This window comes from Schistocerca piceifrons, chromosome 7 (assembly GCF_021461385.2).
Source record: "Schistocerca piceifrons isolate TAMUIC-IGC-003096 chromosome 7, iqSchPice1.1, whole genome shotgun sequence".
Classification (NCBI taxonomy): Eukaryota; Metazoa; Arthropoda; class Insecta; order Orthoptera; family Acrididae; genus Schistocerca; species Schistocerca piceifrons.
Window position 1 is genome coordinate 96,326,724 of NC_060144.1, and position 26,910 is coordinate 96,353,633.

Genomic DNA, 26,910 nt, shown 5'->3' on the forward strand with positions numbered 1-26,910 from the left:
TGAACCCTACGTCGGGTTGAAACCGGTTGGCCGTATAATAATAATAAATGCGATTAAGACTGTTTTTGAATAATTGATTAATCATACTAATCGCTGCTTCGTCTCCACAACCATGTTGTCCAAAAAAGATGTTACTTAACCTACGTTCTGCGAGAAGTAATGGAGAATAGAGTCATTGTATGTAGGTGACAAAGAAAGTTTTGTTTCTTCCCTTAAGAGAAATACAAATTTTTACTAATCTGCTAGTTTAATGTGCAGATTATTTTGTATTCCTGCTGCTGGCATTGCAGCTTCTCTCCTTCTATGTTTCTGGCCGTGCTGAATCCCAAAGCATCCGATACAACAGGACCAGAGCTCGGTAGTGAAATTCTGTCGGATTTCTGAGTGTTGCAGCCCAGAGAGTGTGCGTACACGCCCAGCAGGTAGAGCCCGCATACACCGCGCATCAACTAGTTGTAGGTGGCGTTTCATGTATGTGCCAGACCTGGCGAAGCCTAATTGAAGGAAGTAAACCCCTTTTATTATTGTGGAAATTTGTTTTTGTGTGTCTTTTCCCCCTTCTGAGTTATAACTGTATCCGTATTTCGTTTTGGTACAGATGATCGGCAGGAGATTTTAGAACACTGCTGGAGGAGCAGTAGTGACGCGTTTCAGTCTAGAGATGTAGTGTGAGGCTCTTTCTAAAACAGGTTGCATTGCTACAGGCGTGACACCACAGAAGCCCCAAGGACGAACAGTAAGGACCATTTTACCAGCTTCCTGCAGCATTCAGACACTTCAAAGTCTACATCTATACTTCGACAACATATGCCACCGTTTTCAGGAGCATACGTGCTGTACCCGAATCATTTTCTACTCCTTCCGTCAGAAATGTGTTCAACTTCAAGATCAATTTAAATTCTAATTCCTCCAATTGACGTACCTTGATCATTAAGGAAGATGTATGATGGGAAATACATAGCTTGACGACTATTTTTTAAAAAAATATCATATATTTCAAAACAATTGTTTAGTTTCTGAGAGTCAAAATCTCGTTAGTAAAACAAAAGACTTGCATTGTGATCAAAATACAAGATTGATTTCGTTAGGTATTGAAAATATTTATAGGAACGTACCAGTGCAAACTATTGTGGATATTTTACGAAAACGTTTAATCTTTTTAAAAAAAGACATCTCCGTTGAGCGGATTACTCCCTTCATGAACCTAATTCAATTTTTGGTAAAATATAACTTTTTCGACTTCAGTGGCAGTTGCATCAGCTACCCGGCGGTCTTGTAATGGGTAACCATTAGCAAGTATTTTTGCAGAGATATACATCAATTTATTAGAAGAAATTTTTTAAAAATTTTCAGCCGCGTCTCCTCCAAAGCAAATATGAATGTAATGTATCATTTTTCTACTAATAATAGTTAAAAATAATATTATTCATAATTTGAAGCCGATACATTATCCCCCACAAAACTCAGGTGCCTCTACAATTAGCTGTGGCTCATGTCCAACCTATTAAATAGGGAAAACAGGAAGAGCAATTTCTATTATATACAAAGAACATCTATTAGGCAAAAAGGTACAAACATATATAACTCGTTCTTTGCCGATGATTTATTAATTAGAGGCCATAAGCCTAAAGAAGTTCTGCACACACAGAAGAAAGGCTCCAGATTTAATGTTCTTGAAGAGTTAGAAATTTCCAAACACCTTTCTTTGAATGGTGGTTTCATTCTAAATGAACAAGTGCAAATACGTAATAGTAACCCTTTTAAATGGCATGAAGCCGTTACACAGAAATATCTAAAGTTGACTCCCCCTTTTTCTCAGGGTAGATTCTGAAATATCGTTTTCCTACCCCTTTTTCATTCATTACATTATAGTTTTTCCGTAGAAAATGTACCTAATATTTGCTGTTACACTGTCGTACATAATCTTTCACTTTGCATAAGCCGGCCGGAGTGACCGAGCGGTTCTAAGCGCTTCAGTCTGGAACCGCGCGCCCGCTACGGTCGCACGTTCGAATCCTGCCTCGGGCATGGATGTGTGTGATGTCCTTAGGTTAGTTAGGTTTAAATAGTTCTAAGTTGTAGGGTACTGATGACCTCAGAAGTTAAGTCCCATAGTGCTCAGAGCCATCTGAACCAACTTTGCATAATACTGGCTATTAATATGTCACATAAACACTTATAATAGTTTTTTTTTAATTAAGCAGCTGGTATTCTAACATTCTGCGTGGTGTCTGTTTATTCTATATCGTGACTCCCTACCACTTTCGCGCAACGACGCTCTGACCGTGTTTTTTAGGGAATTGACTAGTTTGAACCTGAGACCTGTTGCTGGTAAGGAGACGCCAGACCACACATGACATGTAGAGTTCAGAAGAGTTCAGTGAGACTAGCAATGATATAACCAAATACTTAATTATTTCAGCGTCAGCTCCACTGCACTCCCTGTAAAAGAATCTTAATACTAACTAAATTTAGTGGGAGGGGTTCAAGGCTTTCCTATTTTTAGTTAGCTGGTAAAATAACGCCGAAAAAGCAGTTAAGTTTACCATTGGAAATTTTATTCTGCTCACAAAACATTGTTTATAAATTGCACTATTGATAAAAGGAAACGTTTTAATACAGAACGGTAAAAACCAACTGCGTTCAACAAAAATGTGAACGAATATTCCCTGAATGGGTTTCCAAGTTCTACAATGGATCGAAGGATGACCTATGCAATATCACATCTATAATCTAGGTTTAAATTAAGTCTCACAAAAGAGAAAACTATCAAAATGGTCTACAGTGACCCTCAATTATCTTTAATTACTTATCTAACGTCGTAAATTAAAGTGGCTGATGTGGCTTCTCAATAACTATATAACAGAAAAATCATCGCGTTTCAGATTTTTACTTCAAGTGGCAAATGTGAACACCATGAGCTGTAATTGGCGATCGACACTAGTATTACGCAAAAAGGGGGTGTAACAGGTGAGACTTCTGCAGTTCTGAGTGAAGCTTTATGCGCTGTTATGCGGCATCGCGTGCGTTCATTACCTTGTCGGTGTTCGTCACGGGGTGGGGGCCAGCACAGCTCCGCTCACCTTGCCGTCTCGGAAGCAACTCTCTCCTAACTTCTCCTTACTACAATCTACCGAAGTTGGTTTAAAAAAACTATCTGGCTGTGTTTTCATCTGACCAATCAGGGTCTCAATGTTAACCTTAAGCTCTGCCTACAAAAATTCTGTCTATCCAATGAGAAACGTTATACTTTTCGTGGTGGGGCAATGTTTTTAAAGTTTGAAGCGTAACAGAGACGCGATAAAGTCTCACGCTAAAACTTGCAGCTGGTGTGGTCCTTTTAGTGTTATCGTAAGATCTATACTGTTCTTCTGGAGGGCTCTAGCTTTTAACATGGGCTGGGGGGTGGTCCTAGCGGTTAGCTGGCGACGTGGGTGTCCGTCCCTTATCGTGGGGCCTTCTCGCTTAACGCGGTTCTGCTCTCGGCTTCTGTTCTCGTTTCTCCCCTCGGAACTGCGTCTGTCTCACGGTGGGAAGGTATGACATGCATTTAGGCATTCTTGTGTTAGTCTGTGGTATTCCATTTGCTCACTCGTTACTCGTATTACTTTGGTTAATTTAATGTCACGATTTATTCGGAGCTATGTGACATACTACTGGATTTGCTTATCATGTCAGTGTTTTCATGGAAGGTGTTGGATTTGCCTGACACCTTACAGTATTTTCTACTGTTACTACATCGCGTGACTAGTTTCGTCTCCTGGCAACTTCGGTATGTGAGCCTCTCAGGCTGATTCCCTCTCCAGTGACTCGTTCTTCCTCTTGCAGCCTTAACGGAGTGTACTGTGCTACGACATGTAACTGTAATTTTCTGGGAATTACCAGCTGTACGTCAGTTTTAATTACCTTAATTTTATAGGATTTTAACACTTACTTGTTAAGGAATTATTTTTAAGTGACAAGAGCATTATTGCTCTTAAATTTGTTCGTCACTTCCTACATGTGAATAAATCTTCTTAAAAATCGATTTGGAACAAAACTGTTTATTCCTTAGTATTTCTCTGTGTTAATGTTTATCATAATCTTTTTGGGTAGTTGTGGATTTTCGGCGAAGACACCCATAGTCGGTGTCAAATTCTGGCACAAGCAAAATTTTGTTGCAACATGATGGGTGTTTTATACTTATCAAATTCTTCTACGGTTGCTGTCTCGGGATCATGTTTAAAACTGTGTCGACGCATATTTAAATCTGGGTATCCGATTCTCACTGAATTTTTCTGGGCACGTCTGTGTTTGCCCTGGCATTGGCTAATCAAAGTAGTGGCCAATCAGTCACGTTTGGGGGCGTGGGTTGGGGGTTAGCGGAGTCAGAGGGCAGCGTTTATCGTTGCCAGATTTTCCATTCTCTTCTTCTCCTATGATATTACGCAGCATTGCCAGATTTCTCCCTCCAGTCATCCTTCCACGCCTCTAATGTGGCAGTCCAGGATGGCGGAACAAGCCCACTTGTCCTAAGTATAAAATGACAGAAAGTTAAAAAATCAGCATACTTATCCTAGATTTAAAGTGGCTGTAAATTCAAAAAGTCAATTGTGCTAACGGGAAAAATCAAATAGCCCAGATCCTATAATTTCAAAATGATGGGAAATTGAAATAACCTACGTGTGCTACGTTCAAAATCGAAGATGGTGGAACTACGCCAGTTGTCCTAAGTCTAGTGTGTGTGTAAACTCCTAAGGGACCAAACTGCTCAGGTCATCGGTCCCTAGACTTACACACTACTTAAACTAAGTTACGCTAAGAACGACACACACACCCATGCCCAAGGGAGGACTCGAACCTCCGGCGGGAGGAGTGGCGCAGTCTGTGATATGTTGCCTCAAACCGCACGGCCCTTGTGTAGAATGGCGCGCCAGGTAGCCCTTTTAAGATGGTGGAAAATTCGAACGGGTCACTTCTTTTAAGTTTAAAATGGTGATCATATGTTCCATATTCAAACAACTGTAATGGGAGGTGGACAAATGACGCCATGGAACAAGTAGAGTCAACGTGTCCACGTATAGTGGAAAACACAGTGCTTGAAGAGTACGGGACGGCTTCGGCCACTTGTGGTTAGGAAACGGCACCTGTTCCAGGTGGTGATGGTTTTGTCGGTTGTACTAAAATATCTTGGCTACAATTTCAATCTCATTTTCAGATGGAGTGTGATACAACTTATACCTTCCGTTCGCCCTTCATTTGAAACTGCGCTATAAATGTTGACTTAACTCTTGCAGCAAACGTTGTACCATTTACTTTATTGTCCGCAGCTCGTGGTCGTGCGGTAGCGTTCTCGCTTCCCGCGCCCGGGTTCGCGGGTTCGATTCCCGGCGGGGTCAGGGGTTTTCTCTGCCTAGTGATGACTGGGTGTTGTGTGATGTCCTTAGGTTCGTTAGGTTTAAGTAGTTCTACGTTCTAGGGGACTGATGACCATAGCTGTTAAGTCCCATAGTGCTCAGAGCCATTTGAACCATTTACTTTATTCATTGATGCACAATAATAGATTAAAATTGAGGCTCAGTATAAGGCAAATCATTACCTGCGGAAAGTTCTCTGTAATTTGTTTTTGCCCCCAGACAGTTTTGTCGCTGCTCTCCACCGAGAAAAACCTAGCTTTGTCCAATACAGACATTTGTCATTTCGACGAAAATGTACATTTTGTATAATGCCTCATAATTTTTTAGTATCTTTGTATTTTTATCTTCTCCTGTGTAACGTTTACAATTATGATATGGAGATGGGCGAAAAGACAGGTATGGAAAAAAAATCAGCAGCGCCATATAATAATAAAAAAAGGAGATAAAAGCCAGCAGCATGAGGCGTAAATAAAGCATCAAACCCAATTATCGAGTTCTGTGCTAATGCAGTGGACTCACAGCGGAAATTAGCGTCCAGTAAAGGAGTTTCGCGAATGTAGTCCGGGACTGCCCATCCGCCGCCAAATGGACCCAAGTCGCTGCGACTACATAATAATCAGTTCGGAGCGGAAACGAGTTCGCCCCTAACAAATCCGCTCTGGTAATGCAACTATTGGGCGCTTTTTTATCAGTGCAGGATCCCCGTTACTATGGAGCACTAACAAACTGTCGCACGGACTTCAATAGATGTGGCAATTAGCTGAAGGTAATTTTTTAAATGCAGAATGGGCGATTGTGTGTCTTTTGCGAAACTCAGAAACGGGACTAAGATCAAGAAAGAAAGAGAGACTTTAGCATACGATTTTCAAAGCTCCTTAGCTCCATATTTAAAAACCTTATTCAGCAATGAGGCAGAAAATAAGACTAGTGGACTATTAGTGATACATCAGGTTATTAGATTTTTCCGTGTCCCTTCGTATCATATTGCTCCGTGCGTTTTGCGTAGTAAATGCTGTTTGATGTAATGGCGTAGAAGGCGCAGACATGTACGTCTTTATGATTATGGGCTGCTTTATACCAACCATCCTTCCTCTATCGCAAGCAGAATATTTTAGGTGACATTATAAAGGGTGTTACAAAAAGGTACGGCCAAACTTTCAGGAAACATTCCTCACACACAAAGAAAGAAAATATGTTATGTGGACATGTGTCCGGAAACGCTTACTTTCCATGTTAGAGCTCATTTTATTACTGCTCTTCAAATCTCATTAATCATGGAATGGAAACACACAGCAACAGAACGTACCAGCATGACTTCAAACACTTTGTTACAGGAAATGTTCAAAATGTCCTCCGTTAGCGAGGATACATGCATCCACCCTCCGTCGCATGGAATCCCTGATGCGCTGATGCAGCCCTGGAGAATGGCGTATTGTATCACAGCCGTCCACAATACGAGCACGAGTCTCTACGTTTGGTAGCGGGGTTGCGTAGACGAGAGCTATCAAATGCCCCCACAAATGAAAGTCAAGAGGGTGGAGGCCATGGAATTGGTCCGCCTCTACCAATCCATCGGTCACCGAATCTGTTGTTGAGAAGCGTACGAACACCTCGACTGAAATGTGCAGGAGCTCCATCGTGCATGAATCACATGTTGTGTCGTACTTGTAAAGTAGGCACATGTTCTAGCAGCACAGGTAGGGTATCCCGTATGAAATCATGATAACGTGCTCCATTGAGCGTAGGTGGAAGAACATGGGGCCCAATCAAGACATCACCAACAATGCCTGCCCAAACGTTCACAGAAAATCTGTGTTGATGACGTGATTGCACAACTGCGTGCGGATTCTCGTCAGCCCACACATGTTGATTGTGAAAATTTACAATTTGATCACGTTTGAATGAAGCCTCATCCGTAAAGAGAACATTTGCACTGAAATGAGGATTGACACATTGTTGGATGAACCATTCGCAGAAGTGTACCCGTGGAGGCCAAATAGCTGCTGATAGTGCTGCACACGCTGTACATGGTACGGAAACAACTGGTTCTCCCGTAGCACTATCCATTCTGTGACGTGGTCAACGTTACCTTGTACAGCAGCAACTTCTCTGACGCTGACATTAGGGTTATCGTCAACTGCATGAAGAATTGCCTCGTCCATTGCAGGTGTCCTCGTCGTTCTAGGTCTTCCCCAGTCGCAAGTCATAGGATGTGCCAAAATTGTATACATTCGAATCTGATTTATCAGACTGTTCACATAATTTATAATCTGGTTCGGTTTCCTATCCAGACGTGATATTTGCCCTGTCATTTTTCTCTCCATTATCGACTTGTTCTTCCCGATTTTGTTCGATTCCCGCTATCTACAACGACTCAAGCTCTTTCTGCTTTTCTGCCAAAGTTTTGTGGAACGATCTGAGTAGTTCTTGCAGCGCGTCGAACTTTTCATCAGGTGTACTTATCCACATTTCCCTCTTTTTTCTATAACTTGTATTAGCCGTATATTGTCGGTTAATCCTATGGTGTCGATCAGTCTTACGGGTTACAGTAGGATTTGTATTATCCTGCTGAAAATCTTTTTTGTCTGTGCAGAGTCAAACATCTGCACCATATTCAAGTGGTTCATTACTAGGTAATGCTGAGAATTCATCCTCATCGTCAGTGTCAATCCACTCTATCTCGTCCCAACATGTCAGTTGTGACGTCCTCCCTACTTGCAGTATCTGTACGGATACTTGTGATGATCTTTCTGCCGCTCCTGTTCCCAATTCCGATTCTTGTACGTCACACATTAAGCGATTTATTGCTGTGGTCGTCTTGTCATCCGTTTCTGCAGAAAGTGTATTATCTACCTGAACTCCTGCAGTACCGAAAGTCAGTCAATCCTCACGCTTCCCAGGATTTGGTGGTCGTAACTCAACCTCCATCTGTTATTCGTTTCTCCGGTAATTAACCGAAGTATTTGCTTGTGGCTGCGTTCTCGCACCATCTCCCCATCTGATTTCTGTCCATGGATCTCGCGATCTCTGATTAAAATCAGTCTTTCCGTTATCTCGTGTTCTCCAGTTCCATTCCTATTTTCGTCTATATTCTGCCTGTTCCAACCACTATTAAAACCAAATACATTACGCTGTGGTCTAGTGTTTCCACTACTCCCATTTCTGTAATTATTCCCATTTCGTCCAGAATTCGATCCCAATACCGGCCTACCATTGCTACCATTATTGTTATTCTCCTTACTATTTCAAAATTATTCTGTCCTGAATCGCGACGTCTTTGAGCGTCGTTTTCATACATGGATTCTGTCTCATAACACCTTCGAGTTTCTACATCATCACCCCCATGTCCTATCAAGGCTTGTTGATACTTCATTGGCAGTTTCATAGAATATGACTGCTGTTTTCTCAAGCGAATTTTCGAATGAGACATTTTGTAGTAATCCATATTTTATTCTCATCTGAGCCTCAGGTGACCAATGTCTTGCTATAAAGGCAGCTCCAAAAGAATCATACGAATCGCCAGTTCCTGCTATCTTCTGCATAGTTTCAGCAACACTTCCCTCCATATGTGCGCAAATGAAATCTAGCTTATGTTTCAATGGCCAATGTGTTGGTAGTCCTACTTTAAATTGGTCAATAAATGTGCGGGGGTGGAGAATATTTGCATCTTCCATACAGTGCTGGTATTTCCGCACTGTAAGAAAGTGGTTATCATCAAAACCTCTCGCTTTTCTCTGTGATGTACCTTCTCGGTTTTGAAGAGTGGGATTCTGTCCTGGGTTTGCATCAAATCTACGCAAACGTGTGTAACTTCGTTCATTCCGTGACATTTGTGCCATAGAATCACTTGCAGATCTCATTGCGCAATATGCGTGCATAACGCCCGCTCCCGGCTCTGTATCTTGACGTGTGAGCAATTCTGGCTCGTTAGACGCCGTAGTGAAACCCATCGGTATTCGTCCTACAGGTTGTGGCGTTGCGTAACGCGTCTCTATGGTTTTATCAGCATATGTCACGCTTTGTGCTTGAAGTGCAGAACCTTGCTCTTGTATTCCTGATTGACCCGTTATTCTTTCTTGAACAAGTGGTCGCAATCCACACTGTTCCCTTCGGTTACCGTGCTGTTCTGGCATACGCTGATATCCCGTTCACGATTTGCAGTTTCGGACTGACATCCACATGAGCCTTTCCATCTTATGTCACATCTAATTTCTCGTACGCTTTCTATCGTATTGTCGGCAACTTTTCATTTTGCAGTCTTTACAATAGTATCTACCGACACTAAAGAAGAGTATGTCGTCGTCTGCGACTCCTCACTTACGCTTTCTACGTCGATCGAACATAAAACTTCCGATCTCAGCCGTTGAAATTGGTGTTCGTTTTTCTCTTGTATTTCTAAAATACCAGCATCGAATTTTTTAATGCTGCTTTTGTCGTTCTTTTGTGAGACGTGGTCTCAGCAATAACATGTTTCGCTTTCGGCGTCGCTTTGATGGCAAAAGCTTCGATCTGTTGTTTAATCTTTTTGACACTTTGTTGCGTAACTTCACGCAACGTAACCCTGTCTGTTTGGACAGGGTCAATGTCTGTTTTCAATTGTTTGTGCCCTGTAACGAGCGTTTGAAGCGTGATTCGCGCTTCCTTAGCTTCAGTTCGCATTTGATCTAATTGACTTTTTTTTATTTCCTTGTTGATTTCTTTCACCCCCAGTGTTATGCGCCCTTCTATTCGCTTTTCTGATTCCTGAGATTGTTGTAATGAACGCTGCAACATTCCAAATATGTTGGTATTTTCATCTACACCATTTTCGCCTGTTGCCATCTGATGTAACCGTTCCCTATCTCGTTTTATGTGAACCGTTTCCTTCTCTTCCGAACATAGTGTAGGAGCACTAACACTCGTTCTTTCATGCAACTGCAAGCCTGGCTGATTCAGTATGATTATTTTTGGTTCAATATGCTGAAAATTACTATCTACAGACTCAGCGTCTGATTCATTTGCAACGCCGTTCTCATCTCCATTGTATGGACCAGATGGAACATCGTGTGTTGTATTTTCGGCCTCACTCAGTATTTCTACATATTTTGTCTCGTGTTGTTCACGCAGATCTACTTGTTGCGTGTCCAACTCGATCCTATCAAGATCTTCCATGACTTCTCTTTATCGTAATCTATTATTTTCTGTCATTTTTGAGCGATCCAGTAAGCGTTGGTGTTCGCGAATATTCCGAACCTGACTACACATTAACATCTGATCAGATGACTTGATTCTACCACAAAATATCATCCACGCTCCTATATCCCATATTTGAACTCATTTCCTCATCTTTTATTTAGCCTTTAAGTTACTAGAGTTGAGTCAGAACTCAACACAACCTAATTCAACGATGTGTTGCGCCAGCAAATAAGAAATACATGAATACAGTTCGATCTACACTTACTACGCAGTTGAGTCACATTTATAATTTAAATTTTCTTTCCACTTGGTGCCAGCTTATTGTTTCGGAGGATTATGTGTTTTGTGCCTATCAAAAGCAAACCCCCAATTTATCAAAATGCTGTAATTTCGAATCCTGGCAAGGTAGCCATTTGTGAACATCTGAACTGTCTTCTCAAGCTCAGGGTGTTAAACATTCTAGATAAATATGAACCTGGCCTTGTCTTGCAGCTAATATTAGGTGCAAGTGGAAATGCTGCTGTCACATAACTACAATGCATAAATTAATAAAAGTGAAAGGTTTGGATCTATTCTAGAAAGACAAAACAGCTGTTCCCTTTTTCATTCTACATATAGTTTATCACTGTGCTTTCAGGGTTCAAGTGATACACAAGAATCATGTTCAACTACTTCCAACATTCAATAACAAAATATCTACCTCTTAGACATGTTGATTTGGCGGTTATTAAATTTGTTATCTATACATATGAAAGATTTTATCACAGGTAAGAATGATTAAAAATCTTCATCGGCTAACTTACATCTATGATGGTGTAGCTGGTCAATGCACTGAGTTGGTGGAGAATAATTTTACTTTTTATACCAATAAAAACCCTCATATACTCAATGTGAGGGTAGGTTAGTATCCTAGTTTTAGATATTCAATGGTCAAAGCATACGCAAGTTGGAGTGAGCAAAATCTTGACTCAACATTTACTGTGGCCTAATGCACAATGGTACTTTACCAAGTGGGATATGCAATAGCATTGTCTCTGTGCTGGATCTGAAAAGCTAATTTCCTCCTCTGGCCTTGACTGAACTCACTCAGTCTCAACTCTCTTGCATTCCGTAGAACATTAATTTTTCCCTAGTCTAAATAATGGCTGTTGCTCACTTGCTACGGTTTGGAACAACGTGCACAATTTCTTTGCCCACAAAAATTCCCGCAGGAATAATTAACTACCTCTTTGCTATCTGTCACCATGATATGAGAAGCACATCATCCACACTTCACAGAAGCAAAGCTCTCAATACCCTCGCTAATTTTCCACACACTTGTGTGGTCCGTCACGAGACGAGAGAGATTTCTTAGACATTTTAGTTCTCAAAATGCTTTTATATAATGGGGAGCTCCCCACAGTGTTGCATCTTAGAGAGCCTGTATAGGGAGAGAGTGGCCAACCGGACGACACGGCGGCCATTTTTCTGCCAAACTGCAGGCGGGACTTTTGAATGGCCAGTAGTGGTGTAGTGGAGTACACACTCACCGAATCAAAAGCACAAGACAATATGGTGAAATCATTCGTTAAATGCCTTTGTTTATAAGAATAATGTGTTATAATAATTTTCACACAGCCAATTTACAGGTCTGTTTTCAAATTTAACTATGTATATTGCAAGTTGTTTTATATGTAGTAAAAAGCAAGAACGACTTACTTCGCATAGATAAGAGTACTTGGTTGGTTTCCACAAGCCTCCTGTTTGATTTATGTCAGCCCTGTTGACTGCGACTGCCCACTGCTTTCGTCTTTCTTGGTTCAAATGGCTCTGAGCACTATGCGACTTAACTTCTGAGGTCATCAGTCGCCTAGAACTTAGAACCAATTAAATCTAACTAACCTAAGGAGATCACACACATCCATTCCCGAGGCAGGATTCGAACCTGCGGCCGTAGCAGTCGCTCGGTCCCAAATTGTAGCGTCTAGAACTTCTTTCTTCATTGCGTGGAAATGCTAACATGCGAAATCCACCTTCGCCTCTATTGGAACAACCAAATGTAACACAACCTGGCATCGTTTACGAACATCTGCAGAACGAATTACAGATGATAAAAACAATACTGTACAATTACTAACGTTTTTACTTCAAACATGCAGGCCTACCGACTTCATCACAAAACGCTTCATTATTTCAACTCGTATTTAAGATCGCAAACGCTAATTACGTACTAAAAACGATATGCAACTAAATCTAACATGCACACACAACACATAACAAGTCTCTCAATAATTCAAATACCTTTTAATCGTTTCCAAAAGTCCTCTGAACTTCAATTCAACTCAAAAGCACGGCGAACATAGGAAGCGCGAGAGACGTTTGGCGCCATTTTTCTGCCAAAGCAAATCAACCAATCACGGGCAACTTCACCTATGGCCACTCTCCCCCTATACAGGCTCTCTATTGCATCTGAGTTTCCCAGTGTGGCTTCAGCCAATCACCGTATCATTAGAGGTGAATTTTATTTTTCTTGCCTGGTCGCTGCCTAGCCCTGTTAAAGCCATCCAGCCACTTACCCTCAGTCGTGGCCGCATTTACGTTAAAAGGAATAAAGTATTGTTCTGGCCTTATCCCTTTCTGAACTGAAGCTCACCGTTCTCTTGTCAAGTGACCGAGCAAGGTGGCGCAGTGGTTAGACACTGGACTCGCATTCGGGAGGACGACGGTTCAATCCCGCGTCCGGCCATCCTGATTTAGGTTTTCCGTGATTTCCCTAAATCACCCCCACTCCCCCTGAACCATGGACCTTGCCGTTGGTGGGGAGGCTTGCGTGCCTCATCGATACAGATAGCCGCACCGTAGGTACAACCACAACGGAGGGGTATCTGTTGAGAGGCCAGACAAACGTGTGGTTCCTGAAGAGGGGCAGCAGCCTTTTCAGTAGTTGCAAGGGCAACAGTCTGGATGATTGACTGATCTGGCCTTGTAACAATAACCAAAACGGCTTTGCTGTGCTGGTACTGCGAACGGCTGAAAGCAAGGGGAAACTACGGCCGTAATTTTTCCCGAGGGCATGCAGCTTTACTGTATGATTAAATGATGATGGCGTCCTCTTGGGTAAAATATTCCGGAGGTAAAATAGTCCCCCATTCGGATCTCCGGGCGGGGACTACTCAAGAGGATGTCGTTATCAGGAGAAAGAAAACTGGCGTTCTACGGATCGGAGCGTGGAATGTCAGATCCCTTAATCGGGCAGGTAGGTTAGAAAATTTAAAAAGGGAAATGGATAGGTTAAAGTTAGATATAGTGGGAATTAGTGAAGTTCGGTGGCAGGAGGAACAAGACTTCTGGTCAGGTGACTACAGGGTTATAAACACAAAGTCCAATAGGGGTAATGTAGGAGTAGGTTTAATAATGAATAGGAAAATAGGAATGCGGGTAAGCTACTACAAACAGCATAGTGAACGCATTATTGTGGCCAAGATAGATACGAAGCCCACACCTACTACAGTAGTACAAGTTTATATGCCAACTAGCTCTGCAGATGACGAAGAAATTGAAGAAATGTATGATGAAATAAAAGAAATTATTCAGATAGTGAAGGGAGACGAAAATTTAATAGTCATGGGTGACTGGAATTCGTCAGTAGGAAAAGGGAGAGAAGGAAACGTAGTAGGTGAATATGGATTGGGGCTAAGAAATGAAAGAGGAAGCCGCCTGATAGAATTATGCACAGAGCACAACTTAATCATAGCTAACACTTGGTTTAAGAATCATGATAGAAGGTTGTATACATGGAAGAACCCTGGAGATACTAAAAGGTATCAGATAGATTATATAATGGTAAGACAGAGATTTAGGAACCAGGTTTTAAATTGTAAGACATTTCCAGGGGCAGATGTGGACTCTGACCACATTCTATTGGTTATGACCTGTAGATTAAAACTGAAGAAACTGCAAAAAGGTGGGAATTTAAGGAGATGGGACCTGGATAAACTGAAAGAACCAGAGGTTGTACAGAGTTTCAGGGAGAGCATAAGGGAACAATTGATAAGAATGGGGGAAAGAAATACAGTAGAAGAATAATGGGTAGCTCTGAGGGATGAAGTAGTGAAGGCAGCAGACGATCAAGTAGGTAAAAAGAAGAGGGTTAGTAGAAATCCTTGGGTAACAGAAGAAATATTGAATTTAATTGATGAAAGGAGAAAATATAAAAATGCAGTAAATGAAGCAGGCAAAAAGGAATACAAACGTCTCAAAAATGAGATCGACAGGAAGTGCAAAATGGCTAAGCAGGGATGGCTAGAGGACAAATCTAAGGATGTAGAGATACTGCGTGAAGAGTTTGACAGAGCACTGAAGGACCTGAGTCGAAACAAGGCCCCCGGAGTAGACAACATTCCATTGGAACTACTGACGGCCTTGGGAGAGCCAGTCCTGACAAAACTCTACCATCTGGTGAGCAAGATGTATGAAACAGGCGAAATACCCTCAGACTTCAAGAAGAATATAATAATTCCAATCCCAAAGAAAGCAGGTGTTGACAGATGTGAAAATTACCGAACAATCAGTTTAATAAGCCACAGCTGCAAAGTACTAACACGAATTCTTTACAGACGAATGGAAAAGCTAGTAGAAGCCGTCCTCGGGGAAGATCAGTTTGGATTCCGTAGAAATACTGGAACACGTGAGGCAATACTGACCTTACGACTTATCTTAGAAGAAAGATTAAGGAAAGGCAAACCTACGTTTCTCGCATTTGTAGACTTAGAGAAAGCTTTTGACAATGTTGACTGGAATACTCTCTTTCAACTTCTAAAGGTGGCAGGGGTAAAATACAGGGAGCGAAAGGCTATTTACAACTTGTACAGAAACCAGATAGCAGTTATAAGAGTTGAGGGACATGAAAGGGAAGCAGTGGTTGGGAAGGGAGTAAGACAGGGTTGTAGCCTCTCCCCGATGTTATTCAATCTCTATATTGAGCAAGCAGTAAAGGAAACAAAAGAAAAATTTGGAGTAGGTATTAAAATCCACGGAGAAGAAATAAAAACTTTGAGGTTCGCCGATGACATTGTAATCCTGGCAGAGACAGCAAAGGACTTGGAAGAGCAGTTGAACGGAATGGATGGTGTCTTGAAGGGAGGATATAAGATGAACATCAACAAAAGCAAAACGAGGATAATGGAATGTAGTCGAGTTAAGTCGGGTGATGCTGAGGGTATTAGATTAGGAAATGAGACACTTGAAGTAGTAAAGGAGTTTTGCTATTTGGGGAGCAAAATAACTGATGATGGACGAAGTAGAGAGGATATAAAATGTAGACTGGCAATGGCAAGGAAAGCGTTTCTGAAGAAGAGAAATTTGTTAACATCGAGTATAGATTTAAGTGTCAGGAAGTTATTTCTGAAAGTATTTGTATGGAGTGTAGCCATGTATGGAAGTGAAACATGGACGGTAAATAGTTTGGACAAGAAGAGAGTAGAAGCTTTTGAAATGTGGTGCTACAGAAGAATGCTGAAGATTAGATGGGTAGATCACATAACTAATGAGGAAGTATTGAATAGGATTGGGGAGAAGAGAAGTTTGTGGCACAACTTGACCAGAAGAAGGGATCGGTTGGTAGGACATGTTCTGAGGCATCAAGGGATCACCAATTTAGTATTGGAGGGCAGCGTGGAGGGTAAAAATCGTAGAGGGAGACCAAGAGATGAATACACTAAGCAGATTCAGAAGGATGTAGGTTGCAGTAGGTACTGGGAGATGAAGAAGCTTGCACAGGATAGAGTAGCATGGAGAGCTGCATCAAACCAGTCTCAGGACTGAAGACCACAACAACAACAACAACCCTAAATCACTCCAGGCAAATGCCGGGATGGTTCCTCTGAAAGGGCACGGCCGACTTCCTTCCCTCATCCGATGAGACCGATGACCACGCTATCTGGTCTCCTTCCCCAAACAACCAACCAACCATCTTGTCAAGTGATGTTTTCCGATGCCATTAACCACCTACTCGGTTTGTCTCCAAATTGTGTTTCACTTTAATTTACTTATTTATGCATGCCCCTGTCCTTATTGGTAGATATTTTTTTGTTAGTTTTTGGTACATGAGATTATTGCAATTGCTTTTTGTAGATATAATTATTATTTTTTGAGGATGTCATACTGTATCGTACTGTCATTATGGATCAAGCTCATGTAAGGTCCGTAAAATCTGGATGCCTTACAAGCACACTGTTCATAGTATATTGCTGAACATGGAGCTCCACAGTAGACCGCCCTACGTATTCACATGTTAACCCAATGACATCGTCAATAACAACTGCAGAAAGTATGGGACCATTGGAATATGTCCTTCGATCTCTTGGTGAATCACATATATGCTACACTAGGTCGCTGGTCGTCACCACAAACGCTGTCATTGAAGTGAATGTCAGCTCGAAACGTGCAGTGTGCCATGGTCTCAGGTTGTTGGGAGTAGTATTATGTATGGGAGACATTCTTCTGCGCTTGCATGGGACCTGTGGTAGTAATCAAAGACACGCTGCATCCTTTCATGCTTGATGTCTTCCCCGACAGCGATGTCACGTTTCAGCACTGTAATTGTTCGTGTCTTGGAGCAGGAACCATGCTACAGTGGTTTGAGTCGCATTATAGTGAACTCACATTGATGTCTCGGCGACTAAATTCGCCTGATGTAAATCCTATGGAACCCATCTGGGTCGCTACCGGGAACCGTCATAGCGTGCGCAAATCAGCGGCCCATTATTTAAGGGAATTAAATGACCTGTGCGTAGACATATAATGCCACATACCTCCACAAACTTGTCAGCATACTGTCTGATCCCTGATATGCAGAATCAGTGATGTACTCGTATTTTGTTCCAAAGACAGACAAACAAGCTATTAAGCACATTTTGGCTTGTCACTGTTTCATCTGAAATGACAGATATTTCGAGTAAACAGCCACAGGAGTTTCTCGCAGGGACGAATGAATATGACATTTTTTCTTTCATATTCCATTTTGCTGAAGAGATGGGGACTTCAGTTGATATACTATTGCTGTGCAGGATAACTATTTGTTCTCTTTACTTTGAATTTAATTTCTAACAGCCGTATTTGATTAGACACAATTATTATGATCAGTTTCGAAGCTGTGATGTGGTTCATCAACAAGTACTTAAAACATTACTACAAGATCAGTACAGTTATCGATTGAAAGTGGGGCGTTTTATTTGTGATGCCTTTATTCGCTTTCTTGAAGATACGATCAGTGATAACAGTTACTTTTGGGTGGCCTGGTATTTCATCTGAATCCGTCTAGATCACACTCGTAACACTGATTGCCCATCATATTAGTTAGATTTAAGTTAAAGAATCGACTAGATAGTTGAAGCCATTTTGTTATTATTATGTGCAATGGATAACTCGAATGAAACATATGGGCAGGAAGAATGTGACATTCTGTACGATATTCGACTTTCTAGCTCACTGAATTACTTCTGATTCATTGGCTCCCTCTCAGTTTCAGAATCTCATTTAGGTGTCGTGCACGTTAATATTATGGCGGCGTCATAGGGGGCGCATTAGGAAATGAGGAGGTGTCATGTGGGGTACGCTTTGAGTAGTACGATATTCGATAACCACAAAATTAATTAAATAAACATACTATTATCAAAAGCACTTCTCTGTGTATCAACATTATACATTAACAGGATCGAGAGGTACATGGTTCAGGAGATACTTGGACTCTGAATTGGAACTTTCCATAAATGGTCCTTTAATAAGCACTTGAGTAAAGCAAATCAGTAAAACAATTGAGGACACGGGAAAAGAGAGCAGAGACGACTCAGATCATTTACATATGAAAACATGCTGAAGCCCAACAACATTTACTCCTTAATTTACAATTATAGTAATGACCAGAGAGCTATCGAGAGTGACAGGGACGTGCATTGGACCTGGGGAGCTTTCTCCACAACTGATACGCAAACGGGGATAAAAATCCTTAAATCAGCACCAGGAAGAATTTCCCCACATAAATACGTAATCTATCTACAATCCGAGGAAAACCATGTAGCAAATAACTGTAGAGTACTTCGAGAGGTTAGTGGTCAAACGTTACCCTATAAGAGACAAAGACACGACGTGAAGGTATTCGAAAATCATATCTCATAAATAAACGCACAAAATATTAAATAATGAAAACCCTTTGTCAAATAAGACATTAACAATAATTTATCATAATATGGTAAAACTACATATTCAGTCGTTCTCCTATTAGAACAAAGGGCATCATTTCAAGTACCGTACACACATGATACATGAAATTATGCGGAAGTGTGCTAATAAAACATCAAGACTGAAATAAATGAAATTAACTGTCGTCAAAAGTTAACAAGTAACACCAGTACCTTCGTCAGTGTATCAGTGTAGCGCTAATACAAGAGCCCAATACTTACGGCGCCCAACGGAAGAAGCAGAATGCCGGAAAGTATCCCTTTTTGTTCAGCCCACTCTGTGACCAGTGGTGGAGAATGTTACTCTTAGCAGCACCCGAATGCGCTAGCCTACCTCTCGCCCCATCACTGATTGAAAAACTCTCTACTTTCTACCTTTTCCATCTACTGTCTTAAGTTCGTAGTACAAACCCTCCTCTGTATGAGCTCGGGCCTTGCTTGAGGCATTTTCAAAATACGGAAATAAATCGGGCTGTGCAGAGTTGATGTAACAAAACAAAACCGCTCCTCCGTGTTCTAGAGGCTACGTGGAGCTGCAACAGAGTGGAATGACAGAGCTAATAGGAGGGTAAATAAGAGGGTGGTCAGTGTCAAATTTGCCGGTAATGTAGGATATTGGAAATTATTCATTATGGAAGACAAGGGTGAGGGATTTTATAAGTTGTTAAGGGACGGTGTTATGATGATCCGTCCATTGGGAAAAGAGTACCCCATTCGGATATGCGGGAGGATACTGCCAAGGGGGAGGTGACCATGAGAAAAAGACTGAATAACCAGCGAAAGGGTAATATGCTACGAATCGGGGTGTGAAATGTTAGAAGTTTGAACGTGGTAGAGGAACAAGAAAATGTGAGAAAGGAAATCTTACGGCATAAAGTAGGTATAGCGAGGGTCAGCGTTGTGAAACAGAAAGAAGACAAGATTTTCTGGTGCGGGGTACATACGGTAATATCAACAGCAACAGATAATTGTATAACGGCAGTATGATTCTTTATAAATAGAAAGGAAGGGCAGAGAGTGAGTTACTGTGAACAGTTCAGTGATAGTGTTGTTCTCAGTAGAATCGACAGCAAACCAACACCGACAATAATAATTCAGGTATACATGTCAACGATGCAAGCAGAAGATGAAGAGACAGAAAGAGTATATGAGGATAGTGAACGGGTAACTTAGTAGGTAAAAAGAAATCAAAATCTCATAATCCTGGGATATTGAATCGCGGCTGACGGAGAATTAGGGGAAACTGCGGGTTTGGCAGTAGGAATGAGAGAGAATAAAGACTAATTGAGATCTGCAATAAATTTCAGCTGGTAGTATCGATTAACCTGCTCAAGGAACAGAATAGAAGGAGCAATACATGGAAAAGGCCGGGAGATACGGAAACAAAATTTTGAAAATTTGTTTTGAGTTCCTGAAAGACCCAACTGCTGAGCTAATCAGTCCCTAGGCTTACACACTACTTAATCTAACTTAAACCAACTTACGCTAATGACAGCACACGAGGGAGGACTCGAACTTCCGACATTGGGAGCAGCGCGAACCATGGCAAGGCGCCCAAGATCGCACGGCTACCTCGATCGGCAAAACGGAAAGATCCCACTTACGTTCTATAATGGTCACGCCCATTCCGAAATCAGGTATTCGATCGTAAGGTGTATCCAGGAGCAGCTAGAGATTGATCACATTTTAGTAACGATGAAGAGTAGGCTGAAGTTTAAGAGACTAGTCACGAAAAACGAGTGCGGAAAGCAGTGGCACACGGAACTACTAAGGTGTGAAGTTAGAATATAGATACTCCCATAACTAATGGTTAAGTAGATATTTCCGTTGAAGAGAATGGACGGCTCTAGAAACGCCAGTCACAGAAGTTGGGAAGAAAAACTTAGGTGCAAGAAAGGTAACTGCGATGAAACTATGGCTAACAACAGATGTACGTCAGTCGATTGATGAAAGAAGGAAGTACAACAATGTTCAATGTAATTTGACAATGCAGAAATACAAGTCAGTTAGAAGTGAAATAATTAGGAAGTGCCGGGTAGCCAAGGCGAAGTGGTTGCATGAAAAAGGTGAAGAAATCGAAAAAGAAATGATCATCGGAAGGAATGACAAAGGATGTAGAAAAGTCAAATCAGACTTCGATGAAATTAAAAGCCAGGACAGTACCGTTAAGAGTGCAATGGAAATTCCACATTTAAATGAAGACGAGAGGGCGGCTATGTGGAAACAGTACATTGAAGGCTTGAATGAGGAGGAGAACTTGCTGATAATGTGACAGAAAAAGAAACAGGAGTCGACAGGGAAGAGGTAGGGGATGCAGTACTAGAGTCGGAATTTAAAAGAGCTTTGGACGGCTTAGGATCAAATAAGGCAGAAGGGATTGGTAAAATTCCCCGCGGAATTCCAAAAACCATCGGGGGAAGTTGAAACAAAACGACTATTCGCGTTGATGTGTAGAAGGTGACAGGATATCAACAATAAGATTAGCTAGTGATATTGTTTTCCTGCATGAAACTGACGCTATACCATCAGACTTACGGGAAAACAGTGTCCACACAATTCCGAAGATAGCAAGAGCCGGTAAGTGTTAGAATTATCGCACGGTGAGCTTATCAGTTTATGCATCCAAGATGCTGACAAAAATAATAAACAGAAGAATGGAAAAGACAATGGTGGACCTGTTAGACGATGATCAATTTGGCTTTAGGAAAGGAAAAGGCACCAGAGAGGCAGTTCTGAAATTGCGGTTGATACTGGAAGTAAGACCGAAGAAAAGACACGTTCACAGTATTAGTCGACCTGGAAAATCCGTTCGACAATGTAAAATGAAGCAAGATGTTCGAAATTTTGAGACAAACAACGTAAGCTATAGAAAAAGATGGGTAAGATATTTATAAAACTGGAAGACCAATAGCGAAGTGCTCGGATTAAAAAAGGGTATAAGACAGGGATTTAGCCTTTCGCCCCTACTTTTCAATCTGTTCATCGATGAAGTAATGACGGAAATAAAGGAAAAGTTCAAGAGTAAGATTAAAATTCGACGTCAAACGATATTACAACACTACTACAACGTTTGTTATATCATTATGCAGTTTACCTAGTGACGATAAGATTTTAGCCCTGTCACAAGGAAGCCAAATATAACACTTACTTCTCAATAGATAGTACTGTAACGGGAAAAGCCAAATACAACACTATACTGCGCCGTTTGTTACACTAGCACAACGTGTATTAGCAAATATGGTATTTAAGTAAGTTGACCGTGAGTTACCTAATGGATTTGTATTATTGAACCTGAATTTAATATAACATTAGAAATCAGGAAGCTAAAAATTGGAATTTGGAAAAGTTCTTAAGTAACTAAGTTTAGTCACATGAAATAAAATACGGTCGCCAGTCTAATTACGCATAGTAATATGAAACATTACTTTTCAAGAAACTGTATTAAATTTTGGTAAGCTACCATTACTTCTTTCACAGAGAAGTGCAATGAAACTCTACTCTGACCATATAAGTGATACTGTGAATACCAGCAGTTATAAATAGTATGTGCAAGCTCTCACAGGAACATTTGACACTTTATCTCTTCTCAATAGTAATACTTTATCATATATAAGTTATCTCATCATCAAATGTTGTGGAAGACACTACTAAACTCTAATTGCACATGGGCATAGTCCTGTTTCAATAGTTACTTTTCATATAGTGCAAAGATAATTACAAGTCACTTGCAATAGGATTTTTATGCTCCTTAAGAAGTAATATTGCTTCTATTTTTTATGAATAAGGGCAATTACAATAACTATATCTTCAGTAAACAAAATTGTTGGTGGGGTATCTCAAACTGACTTTCCAATTTTCATCACACGTAGTACACAAAATTCAAAATCAACTCCAACTGCAATTAATATATTCATTATTCAAGCAGGTTTATTCATGAAACTTCCTGGCAGATTAAAACTGTGTGCCCGACCGAGACTCGAACTCTGGACCTTTGCCTTTCGCGGGCAAGTGCTCTACCATATGAGCTACCGAAGCACGACTCACGCCGGGTACTCACAGCTTTACTTCTGCCAGTATCTCGTCTCCTACCTTCCAAACTTTACAGAAGCTCTCCTGCGAAACTCGCAGAACTAGCACTCCTGAAAGAAAGGATGTGCGGAGACATGGCTTAGCCACAGCCTGGGGGATGTTTTAGCCCGCGGCAACCACTTTTTGGCGCGCGCCAACTCACTTCCGTTGCAAATGGGAAATACTTTTGCTTTTCATTTTATACAATGCCATTCCCTAGGTATGAACCAGCTTGTACATAGTTGTAAACAAACCTCTTTTAAAAAATCTTAATATTTAAATACATTAACATGTCAACACAAAAGCCACATATTTATATAACTACTTCCTCCAATTAATGCAAAGAATTTAAACAGTAAAGAGAAAATATTTTACACAACGTTCCACTTCATTACAATAGGTCATAGGCATTACATAGTGAAAATTACATTCTTGACACTAACCAGAATTAATCAGTACAAAATATTTACAATATTAATTATGGTGATACAATGTCAATGATAAAATTCACTGATGATTTTTCTATTCTCAATGGAGATGAAGCAAAATTACAAGATCTGTTGGATGGAATAAACAGTGTAAATATGTACAGAATATGGATTCAGAATAAACTGATAGAAAATCAAAGTAATGAGAGGTAGCGGAAATGACAATAGCGAGTAACTTAACATCAGGATTCGCGATCACAAAGCAGACTAAGTTAAGGAATTCCGATACCTAGGCAGTAAAATAACACTTGATAATCGGAACAAGAAGGACATAAAAAGCAGAGCAGCGCTGGCAAACGTATCATTCCTGGCCAAGAGAAGTCTACCAGCCTTAATTCGATTAAGAAGTTTCTGAGAATGTGCGTTTGGAGCACAGTATTATATGACAGTGAAACATGAACTATGGAAACACCGGAACAGAAGAGAATCGAAGAATTAAGATGTGATGCTACTGACGAATGTTGAAAATCAGACTGATAAGGTAAGGAACGAGAAACGCAGAAACGGCGAGGAAAGGAATATATGGAAAACACTGCCAATATGAAGGGACAGGATGATAGGACATCTGTTTAGATATCTGGCAATAACTTCCATAGTACTAAAGGGACCTGTAGAGTGTAAAAACTGTAGATGAAGTCAGAGATTGGTATACATCCCAGCAAATAAGTGAGGACGTAGGTTCCAAGTGCTACTGTCAGAAGTAAAGGGTTGTGCAGGAGAGGAATGCGTGGCGGGCCGCATCAAACCAGTCAGAAGACTTAAAAGAAAAAAGAAAAGGTGGGAAAGTAAAAGGATCCGTAAGGCTAGGTGGAGTGTGTGGCATTCTAGGATCTTTAGAGCGAGGTAGAAATTGGGGAAAGGTGAAATCCATGCCTCATTTGTATAGCAGAAGATGGGTCCGATCAGGGATTTATAGTTGTGGAGGATTGTGAAAGGCCGATATTCGGCTGCTTAGTAGTTTCAGATGTTTTAGCCTGTTACGGCTTTCCTGTTGAATGGTTAGTAGATGAGATTTTCATGTTAGTTGGCGAGATGTGATTGAATGGTAAGGTACAGAACTTGGTCATCCTAAGAGAAGCTATGACAGAAGCGACGTTGGTTGACAGGAATCACTAGCTCGTGGTTTAGGTTTTTATGGATGAGTGGATTCGAAGATCTTACTAAACACTGACATGAGTCCGATGGGATGGTAGAAGGATTCGAGAGATTTCTCAGGATAGAAACCTTTGTGGAACATTACACAGAGCGGGCATTCTTTCAAGTGTCTGCAGTTAATGCAGACGTAACCCGGTGCAGTGTTGCGATTTTCAGGGAGCAACGTGGTATGTGGTCTAGGTACTGAAAGCTAGACGTAAGAGGTGGAAGTATTGGTACGCTTATGGACTGCTGGGAGTAAGGCGTAATCGAAGCGGGAGTAATGAGGTTCAAATGATCAAATGGCTCTGAGCACTATGGGACTTAACTTCTTAGATCATCAGTCCCCTAGAACTTAGAACTACTTAAACCTAACTAACCTACGGACGTCATACACATCCATGCCCGAGGTAGGATTCGAACCTGCAACCGTAGCGGTCGCGCGGTTCCAAACTGTAGCGTCTAGAACCGCTCGGCCACTCCGGCCGGCTGTAATGAGGTAATGTGCAGGTGTCACATAGGTAGGATCCAAAGTGGTTGCCTTAGCTCGAGTTGTTAGGTGAAGAATGATTATTGTGCGGGTGGAGGTAGGAGGAAACAGAGTTGTTGAAGGTGAAACGATTTCCAGAACGTGGAAGATTTTATGCTTAGTGTGATGTTGATACATGGTTTGGATCAAACCCAGCGTTTATTTTGGAAGCTTTATAGAGCGCCTTTGTAACTTATTGTTGTTGTTGTTGTTTTTTTGGGAAGGAGACCAGACAGCGAGGTCATCGGTCTCATCGGTTTAGGGAAGGACGGGGAAGGAAGTCGGCCGTGCCCTTTGAAAGGAGCCATCCCGGAATTTGCCTGGAGCGATTTAGGGAAATCACGGAAAACCTAAATCAGGATGGCCGGACGCGGCTTTGTAACTGCTGGTAACGTGCAAGTGTGTCTGGACACGGATCTGCAGGAATGATAGACATAATCTACGGGACTTGTTAAGGAGAAGAATAGATCGTGTAGAGAGTGTGGGACCGTGGGGATAGAAGGTTTGGGATGTGGTCAGTTACGGCATTTGACAATGTCTTTTGGAGAAAGATGGCCACGTGGTGGATATCACTGTAGTGTTGGAAGGGTAACTGGTGACTGCCGACTTGGGTACCGGTTGTAATGCCCCAAAATTGAAAAGTAGTGTGAGTGGTATACGTATGTGGCATTACGTACGTAAGTCACCTCAACTTATTATTAATTTCAATTTCGAAATAGAAAAAAAGATTTGTTAATTTTATTTGTATTTACTTCTGAAAATGTTGTCAAAATTATGTTGTAGAAAGAGCGTATGCATCGGAGCCTGTGGCAGCCAGAGATGTCACACAACAGCGACGATAGCAGCAGCGTGGTGCGCGGCAAAGACATCGACTGATGGGCAGCTGGCCGCTATTGAAGAGTAACGAAAGCATCTAATAATGAAAGTTGTGAAAAAGAGACAATTAACGTGACATGTTTGTTTGTTCAAAAATTCTGGTTCTTGGTTTTGTCCCTTGTTTCAAGAGGAGTTACCGTTGAGATCTCGTGTAGAGACATCGGGGAGTTAGTCACCATTGAGGTCACGGTGTAACGTCAGTCAGTTCGTGACACTCAGGAAGTGTAACCCTACTTGGAGTTGACGGTCGAGTGATTTAATGTCGGATTTGGGCTTCTAAAGTTGAACCCGTGATGGAGTTATGGCCTATATGGAAAGTTATATGTAATTATTGCGCGAGGTGTATTGTTCGCAATCGCTAGTGGGATGTGCGATGATATTTGGAGTTTGCTTTAAAAGAGTAACGCGTTGTGAGACACGCTAAGAGATTGGTTTATCTCTCGTTTTCATGTGATTAGTGATAGTGTAAAGTTTGGTCGAGCTAACCTTGGAGTTACTCGCAATCAGGCGTTGCGTATCTCGTGCTAAGGGGAGGTTCTTTTCAGTCTTGATTGTGTGTATTTTGTATCACCTTCATGCGAAGACTTTGTGAGTGACTGATTCAAAAATGGTTCAAATGGCTCTGAGCACTATGGGACTTACCTTCTAAGGTCATCAGTCCCCTAGACTTAGAACCTAACTAACCTAAGGACATCACACACATCCATGCCCGAGGTAGGATTCGAACCTGCGACCGTAGTGGTCGCGCGGTTCCAGACTGTAGCGCCTACAACCGCTCGCCCATTCCGGCTGGCGAGTGATTGGTTTAATAAGGGCCAGCACAAAGGTACATGTGCCGTTGCCGCTTCTGTAATAAGGATTTGCTAAAGCTTTGGCGTGAATGTGCGACTGTATTGGTTTTAATTATGGGGAAGTCCTAAGGTAATAGAATCCCCGGCTGAAAGAACTCTCAAATTGAAGTGCGGCCTGTGATTGTCGTGTAATTATTGTCTGAACGGACGTCCTAGTTTGATTAATGTAAACGGGAG